The 17,472-nt window shown below is 42.4% G+C and overlaps 1 protein-coding gene across 1 annotated transcript in view; it reads right to left on the bottom strand.

Annotated features, from left to right (window-relative positions):
• Positions 1-17,472, bottom strand: part of LOC110502429 (tetratricopeptide repeat protein 27) — a 158,340-nt gene that overhangs the window by 105,684 nt on the left and 35,184 nt on the right. The window contains exons 6-7 of the mRNA XM_036960856.1: positions 2,151-2,319; positions 1,920-2,030 (exon numbers count right to left, since the gene is read on the bottom strand). The gene's annotated coding sequence lies outside the window, so the exon portion shown is untranslated. The remainder of the gene's footprint in view (positions 1-1,919; positions 2,031-2,150; positions 2,320-17,472) is intronic.

The raw sequence follows: 17,472 nt of genomic DNA, 5'->3' as shown, positions 1-17,472 counted from the left end.
TATTGCACTCCACACTGCCCTTTCCCACCTGGACAAATGGAACACCTATGTGAGAATGCTATTGACTTCAGCTCAGAGTTCAACACCATACTGTCCTCAAAGCTCACCAATAAGCTAAGGACCTTGGGACTAAACACCTCCCTCTGCAACTGGATCCTGGACTTCCTGACGGGCCGCCCCCAGGTGGTAAAGGTAGGTAACAACACATCCGCCACGCTGATCCTCAACACTGGAGCCCCCCAGGGGCGCATGCTCAGTCCCTTCCTGTACCTACAAGGTGCCTACAAAATAATAAAAAAATGTGTTTAACCAGTGTTGATAAGAGAATTCAATATATTTGCACACAAGAAAAATACAAAACCATGAATTGAGTTAAAAAGGCAAGCGGAGAGGGCATGTGCTGGAGAGGAAGACAAAACTACCCTGAGGAGCTTTCAAGGCACCTCCACTTTCAAATATTTATACAACAAAATAAATAAACTATATCCTGATTAATAAAACAGAAATACATAGTTGAGGATTTAAAGAAAATGAAAAACAATGCATCAGGGGTTAATCAATAGCAGCAGAAGACTATTGCAATCGGAATGTCCAGGAGATCTTTTTTCATTTTGTATTTCAAGGAGGGCAGTTCTTGAGGTGTTCTGGGAGATGTTACCCAAAATAACTGAGTATTGAATTTGAAAAGATATTGAAAAGAAACAGGGAGAATGGTCATTTTGAATTGGAATACAAAATGACAAATTGAAGTGGATTGATTTCTTAAATGTTGAGAATTTGAAGAGAAGAGTGGAGAGAAATAGGCACGACTGTCAGAATGAGTTGCCATCCTCAAATAGTCTCTAGACCAGAGGTGTCAAACAAATTTGGGCCCATGGGCCGCATTCAGTCTTCAACAAGGTCTGGAGAGCCACACTGAAAATGTGTTAGATTTCCTCGCCGTCAAAATAAAATAAAAAGTTCTCCATCCATCACTTTTTGAATGTTCTATCCTCCGACTGTCTAGCTTTCATTTTGGTGTTCATTAGAGCTGGACCCAGTCAAGAAACTGCATGAATGAAGGTCTATTATAATTTATACCGTTTCCATTTGTTTTCTTTGTCATTTTAAAGTACAATGCATTCAGAAATTATTCAGACCCCTTCACTTTTTCCACATTGTTACATCACAGCCTTATTTCAAAAAATGGATTAAATTATTCCCCCCCCCAATCTACACAATATACCCCATAACAACCAAGCAAAAACAGGTTGACACACTTCAATTCAATTTTCAAAATAAGGGTGGATGCAAAGATGAAGCCTAGGCTGTATAGCAATAGAAATGCCTACTTGGATCACATATGTGTAACTAGATGATGAAGCTACACATTTCATCTAATTTAGAACCGAGAACTTGCGAGGAAATCTGTGGTGAGAGGAGTCTCTGCAGATCATGCAGGCCGGGGATGAGGTGCCTTGCAGTGGCAAGCGGAATGGATATGGAGGAGCACGTAGGGGTGCATGTGTGTGTGTGTAGTGTCAGGGTTTCCGTTAGGAAAATGTGGCGCCAGACACTGAACGGGAAGATTTTTAATTTACCGGCCATTTGAGAAATTTACCGGACCCATATGCATTCGGTCCGTAAACCCATTAGGGTGTCCACCGACGGGGCTCAGAATGACAAAAATCACATTTAGATAATGGTAATTAATCTCATTAATAACATTCAAGTCCTGTAATGAAGCAGCGAGCGAGTGAAACATCTCCCTGGAGTCAATTTTCATCCTGATCTTCCAAGGCTATTTCAGCGCCACAACATGATATCAGTTATGGTCGAGGGGTAGAGATCCCCCTCTGCTGGAGACACTTAGTATCACACTGGATTTGCCCCCCCCCATGTGAGTGAGGGTGAAGGTGAAAGGGGTAGAGAATGCTTACCTTGGGCAGGCAGGCCAGTGGGGTGGGGGAGAGGGTCAGCTCAACGTCTAGCTCGGGAGCTGGGGTACCCTCCTTACTCTTGACATCCAGGATCAGCTGGGCAAGGAAGTTCTGCTGGAAGCGAGTCCGTTTGCACAGAGCACCCGCATGGAGAAAAGACCACGTCACACTTCCATGACCAAAAGCCTTCTAAAGCCCAGGCTGTTACTGTATGTTGAGACTATTACTTACCTATCATGTTCATCTCTAGGCCAATGAGGAGAGTTCCTTGGCCCGTTGGAAGTGCTCCTTGGCTGGGTTGTTCTCATAGTAGGTCAGAGAGGTGAAGCCACATTCATGGTGGAACTGGATGGACAGTTCTGGTGGGTTCCATCAGAGAACAGAGGCTCACACGTCATTACTGCAGAGAAGATGAGGGGTGTTAAAATTAGAAGATGTCCTTTTTCTATTTCAGTTAAATATATTACTATTTGCATTGATATCATAAATCAGTTCAGCGGTGAAATTTTTTTAAAAAAAGATTACATTTTATTTTTCACTTCTTCCAAGTTCTCAAAACATACCATCCCACATCCCATTTAGCACTAAAAGATGGCACATCTACTACTAAAACAAAAGTATTCAGCATTACTTTGATCACAGACGTCCCCTGAAGACCATCCAATGGTCAATTAAAGCTCAGTGCACCTACAGACCAATCCCATGAGGCCGTTGGTCAGCAACATCGTGAGCGAGAGATACCTTGAGGCGACATATTAAAGAGAGAGGTGTTTTGGCTTTGTCCTTGGCTCCACCTCTCCCCGTCCGACATGATTACCAGTTTGGTGTCGTTGAAGGCTGTGCGTGGTGTGGAGATTATTCCTTGCTTCTAATGTGTATAATTCATGGTGCAGTGTACTCTCGCGTTCCCCCATTCAAAATTTATAGAGGCAGCCCAGGCCAGCGCCAAGGAGATTTACTTTGCGCCTTGTCACCTTCATACAAGGAAATTGGCTTCTTGGGCTGTTGTGAAATGTGCAAGGGGAGGGGACAATTTACTTATTTCTTTTACACAAATGACTTGGAGTCAAATATTGATATAATAATGTCCAAAAACAATATTTTGCGATACGTAACTATATTGCCCACCCCATTACTAATAGCTAACCATTTCACTTAGCTTCAAAAAGTTATCCTATTTCATGCCTACTGATCACAACCCTGGCAGCAAATGAGTACAGCGTGACGTGCAAGCAACCATATTACATTAGCATGGGCCCACACAGAACAAATGAGCATTTATCTTGACGGGTTTCCAGCTAATCCTTTTTATTAAGTCTTATCTGGGCATTGTTACAATGAACATTGACTGATTAATGAATTCTCAGGAAATATTATGGTAGAGTGAAGAAGAGAAAATGAAAACAGGTCACAAAATAACAGTCGATGCTTGAAATACTTTTATCCCATTCTCTCGGTGTCAACTCAAAACCCAACAGCAATGCTAGGGAAAGAGAAAGGGAGAGGGTGAAATTGGATCGTAAAAATCCCCTTTTCCATCTGCATGCCTTTCACAACCCGGAGCTCAGAGTAGTAAAAGGGATTGTGTGGTCTTTTGCTGGCTGCTCCTCTGGAATACGGATTGGCTGTTTCATAGCCTGCAGAATCTGGTCACCCTTCACACACTGTTAAGCACCCCTCACACACACCCCCACAACAAAAATCAGCAAACCAACATCTCAAGCCTAGCAGAAGTCAACTATAATTAAGCAGAACAATCTTAAACTGTGATCTGCTACTAATGACCTGGTGGCAGGACGGTAGGACAAACCAACGCTGGGAAAATAAATGGACTATAATGAGCTCTCAAACCACCCTGAAAGGAAGGGGGGGGGGGGGGTTCAAGAGGGATCAGAGTTAAGAAAGTGCCCTTTAGTCTCATTTTCACAATTTCTTAAACTTGGAAGAAAAGGGGAAAACTCAATTGTGCACACTAGCTAAACCAAAATCAAAGACTAAAACTCCATTACGGAAGGGATCGTTCTCAGAAACAAGGCGGAGCAGAGGCCCTTTGCGGAGTTGATTTTTCCAAGGCAATGTACAGAACGGAGGCGTTCATTCAGCTCATACCACAGTTGCCAAAGAAAATAATCCTAAAATAACACTTACCCGTAGAAATACAATTTTGTTCATATACAGTGCATTCGGAAAGTATTAAGACCCCTTCGACTTTTTCCACATTGTTACGTTACGGCCTTATTCTAAAATTAATACAATTGTTTCCTAATCAATCTACACACAATATCCCAAAATGACAAAGCAAATAAACTGAAATACCTTACCCATAAGATTTTGGACCCGTTGCAATGAAACTGGAGGCTGAGACCCATCCTGCCTGAGCCTCCAGTATTTATACTGCAATAGTTTGTGTCAGGGGGCTAAGGTATACCGTTGAAGTCAGAAGTTTACATACACTTAGGTTGGAGTCTTTAAAACTTGTTTTTTAACCACTCCACAAATGTCTTGTTAACAAACTATAGTTTTGGCAAGTCGTTTGGGATATCTACTTCGTGCATGACACAAACAATTTTCCCAACAATTGTTCAAAGACAGATTATTTCACTTTTAACTCACTGTATCACAATTCCAGTGGGTCAGAAGTTAACATTCACTAAGTTTACTGTGCCTTTAAACAGCTTGGAGAATTCCAGAAATTTAGGTCATGGCTTTGTAAGTTCTGATAGACTAATTGACATCATTTGACCGGTAGTGAGTGAATATCTATATAGATTTTATTTTTTGCAACCAGATAAAACAATCCAGTTGTTTGTTCTATATGTTCCCTTGCTTGTTAGCCAAATAGCTACAGCTAACAGTCACAACCTCTGCAGCCAGAATAACAGCAAAGGCGCTGCAGTTTTCTACTGACAATCATTTGGATAAATCCAAAATGAGCAGATATCTGATTCTGCCTGGCATAGCTAGAAAAGTTTACCTTCATCAGGACACGTGACACTGCTCATTACAAGGAGATCGCATTGTATATCAAACGCCAGGCTAGAAGCCAGCTAAATAATTTATTGCTAGCGAGCCTGCAAAAATGACAACCGAATTAAAAAATATCTGTTGCTAAAAAAAAACTGGTCAAACTAGAAAACATGTGGGAAGATTTGACAGCATACCGCCACTTGTGTAATGACTGCAACAGTAGGGACAGGAGAAATGCATGTTCATCACTCACCATGTCGGGTCATCAAATGCTCCCCAAAAAATGTGTCAGCAAAAACAAATAAATGCAAGCTAGTTTTTCTTCATTGGACCTGCAGTAACAATGTATAACATTTTGGTTTGTGTGATTGTCATTTTAGCTTTCTGTAACTTTGTAGCAAGTAGTATGGTCTGATGGTGTAGGCGCATATCGCAAGGTGTCACAATCTCTTTCCAACTGTCCTGTAATCTGAATTTAATGCCCATTCTAGAATGCGCTTCTAGCCAATCAGAAACAAGTATTCAACAATTCTGTGGTATAAACATAAACAATAGGTACTATGTCATGTCTTCAGTGATTTGTTGCCTACCACTGCAGTGGGAATGAAAGCAAAGTACAGCGCAGCCAATAGAACCACCACAGAGGCCAACAGAGAACTGCACAACAACCAAGCCATGTCATTTCTTCACAGCACCACCACACTGGGTGCTATTGGCCAACAATCTGTCAACAGTGAGGTGCAAACCACAGGAGAACAACTGTACATACCTGTGTTTGTGTCACCTGTATTAGGTGTCAGGTTTTTTAGTCATGCTCAATCAACCATCACTTTGGAGAACGCAGAGGGCATATATTTTTCGAAGATGCGGTAAGACTATTAGAGAATGTCTCAGCAAACAATAATTTATTTAAATTCACAATATGGCAGTACATAATTCAATTAATTACAAAAATAAATAACACTTAAGAGAGAAGCAAGCAAACATTGAGAGAGATTGCGTTCAGAACCTAACATCCCCTTCTATGTGTGAACCTCAGCAGAGCTGCTCCCGGGATAAATTCCCCAACATTAAAGCAATGTGTTTGGCAGCAGGGCAGGTTGGCCATGACGCCTGGCGACCTCTCAAACTGGAGCAGGTTTTTACCCTAGCTGTATGATGCATAGATCAGGCCGGGCCCTGGAGGTGTCAGCACGGCTGCTTGGGTTTTTCAAACAACCCCAACGTTCTGCTGTTTTCCCTCGTTGTTTCTGCCGGAACATTGAGCATATATAGACAAAACGCTAGGACGGTGTGGGTGTCAGACATGGAATACAGACTTTATTGACAGCCATACCGACAGGATTAAACACTGTCCGAGTAGTCCATTGCCCTGCTATTCATTACAGGAGGAACCAATGCTGTATTCAGTACCAGTGCATCTACTCATCAACCTACACTAACAGCAACTCTAGCCAGCCCACTAATGATCATGAAATCACATGTTATTAGTCACATGCGCCGAATACAACAGATGTAGACCTTACAGTGAAATGTTTACTTACAAGCCCCAAACCAACAATGCAGTTACGAATAAGAAATAGCACCAGTAGGCCGAGGTAATATGTACATGTAGCTAGAGTTATTAAAGTAACTATGCATAGATGACAACAGAGTAGCAGCGGTGTAAAAGAGGGGGACAATGCAAATAGTCTGTGTAGCTATTTGATTAAATGTTCAGGAGTCTTATGGCTTGGGGGGGTAGAAGATGTTTAGAAGCCTCTTAGACCTAGACTTTGCGCTCTGGTACTGCTTGCCATGCGGTAGCAGAGAAAAGAGTTTATGACTAGGGTAGCTAGAGTCCGACAATTTCTAGGGCCTTCCTCTGACACCGCCTAGTATAGAAGTCCTGGATGGCAGGAAGCCTGGCCCCAGTGATGTACTAGGCCATACGCACTACCCTCTGTAGTGCCTTGCGGACGGAGGCCGAGCAGTTGCCATACCAGGCAGTGATGCAACCAGTCAGGATGCTGTCGATGGTGCAGCTGTATGCATTTGAGGATCTGGGGACCTATGCCAAATCTTTTCAGTCTCCTGAAGGGGAATAGGTTTTGTCGTGCCCTCTTCACGACTGTCTTGGTGTGCTTGGACCATGTTAGTTTGTTGGTGATGTGGACAAGCTCTCAACCTGCTACACTACAGCTCCGTCGATGAGAATGGGGGCGTGCTCAGTCCTCCTTTTCCTGTAGTCCACAATCATCTCATATGTCTTAATCACGTTGAGGGCACAGGGACTATGGTGGTCTGCTGAAAACATGGTGGTATTACAAACTCGAAAATAAAAGAGCCGCACACTCTAGGAGCTCAGACGCAAAAATGTTATTACCAACGTTTCGACAGCCAAGCTGTCTTCATCAGGGTATAATCACAAACACTGCGGGATGACTCGTTTATATAGTGTCAAAAGATACAGGTGTCTGTATTTTCCTTCCAGTAGGGGCGCAAATAGACGTTGTTCAGGAATATCTTGGGGTGGTAAATCAGAGTGTACCAATTGGTCTCTGAAATTTCTGCCCCGCGAGAATACGACCAAGGGAAGGTCCGAAAACACATTACCGAGACTATCATCCGATTTTAGAACGTGCCAATGTTTGTGAACGATTCCCTTAATTTGTTCAGAACGCTTTGAATAGCGGGTAGTTAGAACACAAGAATGCATCTTTTTGTGAGACTGACTTTGAAAAAGGTCAAGTCTCGTTTTGTTTTGAATTTTCTCAATGGCAATATTAATCTGATCATTTTATTACAAACTCGGACAGGGAGAGGTTGAAAATGTCAGTGAAGACACTTGCCAGTTGGTCAGCGCATGCTCGCAGTACACGTCCTGGTAATCCAACTGGCCCTACGGCCTTGTGAAAGCTGACCTGTTTAAAAGGTCTTACTCACATCGGCTGTGGAGAGTGTGATCACAGTCTTCCAGAACAGCTTGTGCTCTCATGCATGTTTCAGTGTTACTTGCCTCGAAGCGATCATTGAAGTAGTTCAGCTCGTCTGGTAGGCTCGTGTCACTGGGCAGCTCTTGGCTGTGCTTCCTTTTGTAGTCTAATGGTTTGCAAGGCCTTTCACATCTGACGAGCACTTATTGATGAAGCCAATGACTGATGTGGTGTACTCCTCAATGCCATCAGAAGAATCCTAGAACATATTCCAGTCTGTGCTAGCAAAACAGTCCTGTAGCTTAGTATCTGATTTATCTGACCACTTTTTTTTTATTGACCGAATCACTGGTGCTTCCTTCTTGATTTTAGCTTGTAAGCAGGAGTCAGGATGATAGAATTATGGTCAGATTTGCCAAATGGGAGAGCTTAGTACGCATCTCTGTGTGTGGAGTAAACATGGACTAGAGTTTTATTTCACTCTGGTTGCAAATTTAACATCCTGATATAAATTTGGTAAAACCGATTTAAGTTTCCCTGCATTAATGCCCCGCCTCTGGATGAGCGTTTTCCTGTTTGCTTATAGCGGAAATCAGCTCATTGAGTGTGGTCTTAATGCCAGCATCGGTCTGTGGTGGCATGTAAACAGCTACGTAAAATACAGATGGAAAACTCTAGGTAGATAGTGTGGTCTACAGCTTATCATGAGATACTCTGCCTCAGGTGAGTAAAATCGAGACTTCCTTAGATATTGTGCACCAGCTGTTGTTTACAAATATGTATGGTCCACCCCCCCCTTGTCTTACCAGACACCGCTGTTCTATCCTGCCGATACAGCTGGCTGGTTATACGCTGTATGTTGATAATGTTGTTGTTCAGCCACGACTCCGTGAAGCATAAGATGACAGTTTTTAATGTCCCGTTGGTAGATTAATCTTCCTCGTAGGTCGTCAATTTTATTTTCCAACAATTGCACATTAGCTAGTAGAATGGAAGGCAGGGGAGAATTATTCGATCGCCTACGAACTGAGAAGGCAGCCAGACCTCCGTCCTCTTTTTCTCCTTCGTCTCTACACGCAAATTTGGGCCTGTTCCCCGGAAAGCAGTATGTCCTTCATGTCTGGCTCATAGAAATTCAACAAAAAAAAAATAACATTCTGCCAGTTCGTGGTGAGTAAATCGCTGTTCGGATGTCCAGAAGTAATTTTCCGTCATAAGAGACGGTAGCAGCAACATTGTGTACAAAATAAGTTACAAAAATAAGCTAAACCACCAAAAAAATACAAACCAAAAACATATTAGGAACATGTAAAATGTCAGCCATCTTCTTCAGTGTGAATCAGGGTATTAGCTCCATGCGGGAGAGGTGGGGCGTTGCTGCAGTATGCCAACTAACACTGTGGTACCATTCTACCTCTATTAAATATCTCATTCATCCCCCTACCGTGGGCTCTCAAGGGATGTCTCCCATTGTTGAGGAAATTAGGTATTTCACTGTAGTGCTCACTATAGCCATTGAGATGACAGGCTGCCTGGCACCAGTACCAATATTTAGATCCCCCACTCCCACCAGCATATGCCCAGGTGCCTCAACCCACACAGAGCCCCTGTAGCAGGCCAAGGTAGAGCAGGGCTGATCCATCCTGCTTTACATCCCTCCTAGGGTCTGAGGCAGACTGGAGTTCTACTGGCAGGCTGACTGACTTCATCCTCCAGGTGGGGGAGAGAGACTCCAACACTGCTAACGTTTCCCTCCTCCACTTTTCCAATTACCTCACTCCCTCCCTCCCTCCCATGCCCCCTCGGTATTAGTCATACAGTGCGGGGGTCAGGCTCCTCAGTAGTCAGACACGAGCGGTGAGAAATGCCAAGGTGCCAGCGTCAGAAACATGTTGTCATGCTAGTACAGGTTGTTATGCAAAGAAATAGACAGGGCTCCAGAGTCTGACAATTTGAGTTGGTTGTGCAAGTTTACTTTTTAATTGGTCGCACTGGTGCAAATTCTAGCTTGTCACTTCACTCAAAAAGTTATATTTTGATTCAGTCAAACAATAGCCCAAAGTGCATTAATACCCTGAAGTGTCTGCCCTGCCCCTATGCCCGTTTATTTATGTGCTCCAACTCAAGTATAGGAGAGGGAGAGAAAAATGCTTTCTGATTGTACAACATTTCTAAATGCAATAGCACTGTTTTGAAAACTACTACTGTTGTGACTGTTGAGAGGGTCTCAGCTTTATGTAGGTATTACAATTATTTTCTCTCAATATTGACAATTTTAGCACCGTTTTAAGTATCTGGTATGGCATTGAGATGTATGGAAAGCGGGAAGCGCGTGCATCTGCCATTTGAGGTGATTACATGTACTGTTAGGTTAATCAATTACACAGCTAACTAGCAGTGTATTTTATCCTCCTGAGACCCCCCAAAAAATTGTGGATATTTCTGTTTGCTAAACTTTATTTTTAAAGAAATACATATTTTAAAATAAGTGCAAAATTGTCCTCTGTAGTGATCATTAATAAATTAATTACACAGTCCTTAACTATTCCTGAGATATTCACATACAAGAACATTTGAATATCAAACTCCCAAAAAGTATAATTACACACTTATTTTAAAATATCCATAAAAATCGGCTAATTTTGATGGCAGACGGGGTTGAAGGTCACACCCCTACACATGTGATATCATTGAAATGGATCTCTCAAATGGACAACAGCACTTCGTGCCTTGTACGACCTCGGCGTTGTCGTGACCGCAATTTCCGGTCGATTTTTCAGCCAAACGTGAAGAACAAACGGAGCTATTTCGGCTACAAAAATAGTCTTTATGGCAAAAGGGAACATTTGCTATCTAACTGGGAGTCTCGTGAGTGAACACATCCAAAGCTCATCAAAAGGTAAACTATTTAATTTGATTGCTTTTCTGATTTGTGACCAAGCTGCCTGCTGCTAGCTAGGTATAATGCTATGCTAGGCTATCGATAAACTTACACAAATGCTTGTCTTGCTTTGGCTGTAAAGCATCATTTCAAAATCTGAGGTGACAGGGTGATTAACAAAAGGCTAAGCTGTGTTTCAATATATTTCACTTGTGATTTCATGAATATGAATATTTTCTAGTAATAATTTTTGTCCGTTACGTTATGCTAATTAGTGTTGATTAGTTGATGACAATTCTCCCGGATCCGGGATGGGTAGTTCCAAGAGGTTTTAAGACTAGTTGAGTATCTGGAGCATCAGCATTTGTGAGTTTCATTACAGGCTCAAAATGGCCAGAAACAAAGAACTTTCTTCTGAAACTCTTCAGTCTATTCTTGTTCTGAGAAATGAAGGCTATTCCATGCGAGAAATTGCCAAGAAACTGAAGATCTCGTACAACGCTGCATACTACTCCCTACCCAGAACAGAGCAAACTGGCTCTAATCAGAATAGAAGGAGTGGGAGGCCCCGGTGCACAACTGAGCACGAGGACAGCTACATTAGTGTCTAGTTTGAGAAACAGACGCCTCACAAGTACTCAACTGGCAGCTTCATTAAATAGTACCCGCAAAACACCAGTTTCAACGTCAACAGTGAAGAGGCTACTCCGGGATGCTGGCCTTCTAGGCTGCATCCTTTTTCTTTCAAAACAAGGACATTTCTAAGTGACCCCAAGCTTCTGAACGGTAGTGTATATCTTTATCTTTTAAACGTTCTCTAAATAATCTTTGTTGTACAATTAACAGTCAAATACACTGCATTTAAAGCGGTCAACATTAATCAAAATTAAGTCAGAGCTTATGAAATTACACATATTCCACCCACAACCATAAGAGCCACTAATAATTTATCAAAATAGTTGTGCATTCTTACTTTTTTTTTTTTAATAATCCCTGATTGTCAGGTCTTTCAATACAAATGTCCTTTTTGTTACAAATTTAACCAGAACCATGCATAATGCACATTCACTAATACTGCAGCAGGCATTATAGAAAATGAACATTGGTCTCAAACAATCTCAAGCACAAGCCCACGTGCTAGTGAGTAACCAGCTAATTAATTAAAATGATGCACACTAACACACACACACACACACATATATACACACAGTTGAAGTCAGAAGTTTACATACACTTAGGTTGGAGTCATTAGTATCACCAGTATCTCTACTTGCACATCTATCACTCCAGTGTTTAATTGCTATATCGTAATTACCTCGCCAGTATGGCCTATTTTATTACCTTACCTCCCTTATTTTACCTCATTTGCACACACTGTATATACACGCTTCTTTTTTTCCCTTCTACTGTATGTTGGTTTATTCCATGGGTAACTCTGTTGTTGTATGTGTTGAACTGCTTTGCTTTATCTTGGCCAGGTCGCAGTTGCAAATGAGAACTTGTTCTCAACGAGCCTACCTGGTTAAATAAAGGTGAAATAAAAAAATAAAAAAAAATGTTTTTCAGCCACTCCATAAATGTATTGTTAAAAAACTAGAGTTTGGGCAAGTTGTTTAGGACATGTACTTTGAGCATTATTTCATGGCTTTAGAAGCTTCTGATAGACTAATTTAAGTAATTTGCGTAAATTGGAGATTACCTGTGGATGTATTTCAAGGCCTACCTTCAAACTCAGTGCCTCTTTGCTTGACATCATGGAAAATCAAAAGAAATTAGCCAAGATCTGAAAAAAAATAATTGTACTCCTACACAAGTCTGGTTCATCCTTGGGAGCAATTTCCAAGCGCCTGAATGTACCACGTTCAAACAATAGTACGCAAGTTTACAAACAATAGTACGCTAGTATAAACACCATGGGACCACGCAGCCGTCATACAGCTCAGGAAGGAGACGCATTCTGTCTCCTGGAGATAAACGTACTTTGGTGCGAAAAGTGAAAATAAAACCCAGAACAACAGCAAAAGGACCTTGTGAAGATGCTGGAGGAAACAGGTACAAAAGTATCTATATCCACAGTAAAAGGAGTCTTATGTTGACATAACCTGAAAGGCCACTCAGCAAGGAAGAAGCCACTGCTCCAAAACCGCCATAAAAAAAGCCAGACTACAGTTTGCAACTGTACATGGGGACAAAGATCGTACTTTTTGGAGAAATGTCCTCTGGTCTGATTAAACAAAAATAGAACTGTTTGGCCATAATGACCATCGTTATGTTTGGAGGAAAAAGGGGGATGCTTGCAAGCCGAAGAACACCATCCCAACCATGAAGCATGGGGGTGGCAGCATCATGTTGTGGGGGTGCTTTGTTGCAGGAGGGACTGGTGCACGTCACAAAATAGATGGCGTCATAAGGAAGGGAAATTATGTGGATATATTGAAGCAACATCTCAAGACATCTGTCAGGAAGTTAAAGCTTGGGTCGCAAACGGGTCGTCCAAATGGACAATAACCCCAAGCATACTTCCAAAGTCGTGGCAAAATGGCTTAAGGACAACAAAGTCAAGGTATTGGAGTGGCCATCACAAAGCCCTGACCTCAAGCCCATGGAAAATTTGTTGGTAGAACTGAACAAGCATGTGCGAGCAATGAGGCCTACAAACCTGACTCAGTCACACCAGCTCTGTCAGGAGGAATGGGCCAAAATACACCCAACTTATTGTGGGAAGCTTGTGGAAGGCTACCCAAAACATTTGACACAAGTTTAAATTGTTTAAGGCAATGCTACCAAATACTAATTGAGTGTAAGCAAACTTCTGACCAACTGGGAATGTGATGAAAGAAATTAAAGCAGAAATATATAATTCTCTACTATTATTCTGACATTTCACATTCTTAAAATAAAGTGATCCTAACTTACCTAAAACAGGGAATTTTTACTAGGATTAAATGTCATGAATTGTGAAAAACATCCGACTTCAAATGTATCTGGAGAATTTATCCTCTGTGTGTGTGTGTGTGTGTATGTGTGTATGTGTGTATGTATGTATGTATGTATGAATGTATGAATGTATGTATGTATATATATAGTCGTGTCTGACATCATTACATTTTATACTTATTTTATCAAATCAATTCTCTAATTATTATTACGTGATTAAACTAATCATGTAAATGTAATTAACTAGGAAGTCGGGGCACCAAGGAAAATATTTAATATCTGATCAATTAGTCTTCTAATTAAATAATTATTCTTTACCTCACATTAGTCTCATTCCAAACGTCGTAAAACGTTGGTTATCTGCACGAACCCAGCCTTTACTATGAGTCATCCATACACCAATTGTCTTAATCATTTATTTACTAACTAACTACAGAAATGCATAAACAAACAATAGATATAGTTACAAGGAAACGATAGGGGAGGTTCCCTAGTGGGCGAAGCCGATATGACGGCTTGGCGGACAAAGGGAAGTGGGTGTGGACTGAGAAGGGCGGAAAAGACAAAAATTAGTCACTACACAGTTGATAATTATATTAATTGAAATTCTAATCCTTTGCACATGAACGTTCACTCGTTCGGGAATAATTGCAATTAATATATATTTACGCTCAGTATGTCATTGTGATCTCTGTTGGAATTGTCCGTCTTTCTGTTGGAAAGTTCATCCAAGCGTCTCACTGCTTCCCTGGAGTATTTCGTAGTTAGAATGGATATTTCAGAGTACCAAATCAAATCAACGTTTATATGTCACGTATGCCAAATACAACAGGTATTTTACAGTGAAATGCTTACTTACAGGCTCTATCCAATAGTGGGGAGAAAAAAAGTGTGTGTGTGTGTAGGTAAGTAAAGAAATAAAACAGTAAAAAGACATTTGAAAATAAGAGTAGCAAGGCTATATACAGACACCGGTTAGTCAGGCTTATTGAGGTATGGTTAAAGTGACTATGCATAAATGATGAACAGAGAGTAGCAGAAGCGTAAAAAGAGGGGTTGGCGGGTGGTGGGAAACAATGCAGATAGGACCGGTTAGCCAATGTGCGGGAGCACTGGTTGGTTGGGCCAATTGAGATAGTATGTACATGAATGTATAGTTAAAGTGACTATGCATATAAGATAAACAGAGAGTAGCAGCAGCGTAAAAGAGGGGTTGGGGGGGGGCACGCAATGCAAATAGTCCGGGTAACCATTTGGTTACCTTTTCAGTAGTCTTATGGCTTGGGGGTAAAAACTGTTGAGAAGCCTTTTTGTCATAGACTTGGCACTCTGGTACCGCTTGCCATGCGGTAGTAGAGAGAACAGTCTATGACTGGGGTGGCTGGGGTCTTTGACAATTGTCAGGGCCTTCCTCTGACACCGCCTGGTGTAGAGGTCCTGGATGGCAGGCATCTTTGCCCCAGTGATGTACTGGGCCATACGCACTACCCTCTGAAGTGCCTTGCGGTCGGAGGCCGAGCAATTGCCGTACCAGGCATTCAGAAATGTTCTTATAGAATAGATGTTTCGGCGGTTGTCGGTCCTCGCATCTCAGGTTCACATAATTCCTAGCTTCAGACTAGCAATTAGTATCAAAGATTTGCTCTTATTCTGTCGGGATCGATAGTCTCAGAGTTGAACCATTTTCATCCGTGTAGCCAATGCTCCACGTGGTATGGTTAGGAATTCAACAACCATTATAACCTTAGCTTATACTTCGCCCACTCAGCTGACCGAGGTAGGCGTGGTCTCAAGAGGATTTCTTCAGATGGGGGTTTTATTTCTAACAGTAGAAAAGGGCTGTCCCATGAGCCAGATCATGCATGTCGGTGCTCATGGAGGCGTGCCAATGACTTAGTTAAAAAGGGAATACAATTATCTGACATTAACAGTTTAAAATCACATTACATAATTTCACAAATAGTTTCATCTTTACTCATTCATTTTATACAATAATTAGACGCAAACCTCATAACAGAGGCTCCTGTATAAACAGAGTTATGGTAATGTGTCTGTATTGTCTCTCATGAGGTCACAAACATGAAACAAAACGGACCAGGTTTCCACCGACCGTTCACACATTCTCCAAAACAAGGATATTGAATTTACGACCTGGGATAATAGAACCTGGGTGTTGGAGGGAGAGGGGGAAGCCACTCACAATACCCAAAGAGGGCCACGTCATGACCTATCCATCCATCCATCCATCCATCCATCCATACACACACACACATACATACATACATACATACACACACACATACCTCCCTAGCATTCTTCTTGCCAATGTCCAGTCTCTTGACAACAAGGTTGATGAAATCCGAGCAAGGGTAGCATTCCAGAGGGACATCAGAGACTGTAACGTTCTTTGCTTCACGGAAACGTGGCTCACTGGAGAGACTCTATCCGAAGCGGTGCAGCCAACGGGTTTCTCCACACATCGCGCAGACAGAAACAAACAACTTTCTGGTAAGAAGAGGGGCGGGGGCGTATGCCTTATGACTAACGTGACATGGTGTGATGAAAGAAACATACAGGAACTCAAATCCTTCTGTTCACCTGATTTAGAATTCCTCACAATCAAATGTAGACCGCATTATCTACCAAGAGAATTCTCTTCGATTATAATCACAGCCGTATACATCCCCCCCCCAAGCAGACACATCGATGGCTCTGAACAAACTTTATTTAACTCTTTGCAAACTGGAAACCATTCATCCGGAGGCTGCATTTATTGTAGCTGGGGATTTTAACAAGGCTAATCTGAAAACAAGACTCCCTAAATTTTATCAGCATATCGATTGCGCAACCAGGGGTGGAAAGACCTTGGATCATTGTTACTCTAACTTCCGCGACGCATATAAGGCCCTGCCCCGCCCCCCTTTCGGAAAAGCTGACCACGACTCCATTTTGTTGATCCCTGCCTACAGACAGAAACTAAAACAAGAGGCTCCCACGCTGAGGTCTGTCCAACGCTGGTCCGACCAAGCTGACTCCACACTCCAAGACTGCTTCCACCACGTGGACTGGGACATGTTTCGTATTGCGTCAGACAACAACATTGACGAATACGCTGATTCGGTGTGTGAGTTCATTAGAACGTGCGTTGAAGATGTCGTTCCCATAGCAACGATTAAAACATTCCCTAACCAGAAACCGTGGATTGATGGCAGCATTCGCGTGAAACTGAAAGCGCGAACCACTGCTTTTAATCAGGGGAAGGTGTCTGGTAACATGACCGAATACAAACAGTGCAGCTATTCCCTCCGCAAGGCTATCAAACAAGCTAAGCGTCAGTACAGAGACAAAGTAGAATCTCAATTCAACGGCTCAGACACAAGAGGCATGTGGCAGGGTCTACAGTCAATCACGGACTACAGGAAGAAATCCAGCCCAGTCACGGACCAGGATGTCCTGCTCCCAGGCAGACTAAACAACTTTTTTGCCCGCTTTGAGGACAATACAGTGCCACTGACACGGCCGGCAACGAAAACATGCGGTCTCTCCTTCACTGCAGCCGAGGTGAGTAAGACATTTAAACGTGTTAACCCTCGCAAGGCTGCAGGCCCAGACGGCATCCCCAGCCGCGCCCTCAGAGCATGCGCAGACCAGCTGGCCGGTGTGTTTACGGACATATTCAATCAATCCCTATACCAGTCTGCTGTTCCCACATGCTTCAAGAGGGCCACCATTGTTCCTGTTCCCAAGAAAGCTAAGGTAACTGAGCTAAACGACTACCGCCCCGTAGCACTCACTTCCGTCATCATGAAGTGCTTTGAGAGACTAGTCAAGGACCATATCACCTCCACCCTAC

The sequence above is a fragment of the Oncorhynchus mykiss genome, chromosome 23, assembly GCF_013265735.2.
Source record: "Oncorhynchus mykiss isolate Arlee chromosome 23, USDA_OmykA_1.1, whole genome shotgun sequence".
Taxonomy (NCBI): Eukaryota; Metazoa; Chordata; class Actinopteri; order Salmoniformes; family Salmonidae; genus Oncorhynchus; species Oncorhynchus mykiss.
Note: the sequence above shows the minus strand (reverse complement) of the source record. Positions and strands in the feature narration are given on the sequence as shown.